This window comes from Penaeus monodon, chromosome 22, assembly GCF_015228065.2.
Source record: "Penaeus monodon isolate SGIC_2016 chromosome 22, NSTDA_Pmon_1, whole genome shotgun sequence".
NCBI lineage: Eukaryota > Metazoa > Arthropoda > Malacostraca > Decapoda > Penaeidae > Penaeus > Penaeus monodon.
In genome coordinates, this window is record NC_051407.1 from 25,403,260 (window position 1) to 25,404,393 (window position 1,134).

The following is a 1,134-nucleotide window of genomic DNA, read 5'->3' on the forward strand; positions in this document are numbered from 1 at the left end:
AATTAACATCGAATAACAGTTCCGATATTATTCCATTCGCAATTTAAAACAGCATGAAAAGGTGCGACATTAGATGCATTACGACGAAACGCTATAAATAAATGATTGTGGCATTATTACCCGAAACGAATTAACACACGAGCCATTAATGCGCTCTATAAATTAGTGCTAATTAACACTGTCGTTGTAATTTTGGCGGGAAACGTCGATGCTGCCAGTTTTTCATGACGTCTTCTCGTTCCCAGGCCGGCCCTCGTGACGTCATCGCGCTCCCAAGCCAACCCTCGTGACGTCATCGCGCTCCCAGGCCGGCCCTCGTGATGTCATCGCGCTCCCAGGCCGGCCCTCGTGACGTCATCGCGCGAGGGATACGTGACGTCATAGTTTCGCGCCACTCTTGATTTCGATTTCAGTCTTTTTGGAAATGTTACTTTCAATGTTACCGGAGAGTTCAACTGTCCAAATGGGAAGGTGATTCTGGTCTGAAGTTGGGTTGCCATAATTATACTGCGTTGCCGTTCTTTTTTGGCGCCATCCTTGGTTCCCTGTCTGTCAGCATTTTTTTCAAATCCTTGATTTTGGCATCTGTTCTCGACGTCTTTCCTAATGTACTAGTTCTTATAAACGGCGTCAAGGGCAGCATTTGCTCCATGGTTCTAATCTCACGTTTATAGTTTTAAATGATAATTTTTTTTTTCTTTTAAAGAAATGTTACTTTTGTCACGTTATACCTGAGTGCAATATATCTAAAGCTGTTTTCCAAGCGTTGCGAAGTCAGAGAGGAGGAAGATGTTTATGTTACGTATTATAAACACTGTAGCCGATCCCCTACATACCTACAGGTGCACAAAACTCAACGCAGTTTCAGTTTCATGCACGTAGCATGACCTGGTCGTACCTAAGGTCAGCGTCATGACCTGACAATTACCCGGTGTGAGTCATGCGTCACGGCTCATGACCTGCCGCCTCCATCACCCGTCCAGTGCGATTAACCCGATAAGCAGAATGTCCTGTAATCACCGGGCGCCGGAATTCTTATCTGCGGGTGTCAGGCATCTCGGCTGCACACACACCCCCCCGATCACTTCCCCCCCCCCTGCCCCGGCCTCGTACACTTCCACGATTCGTCCGGCA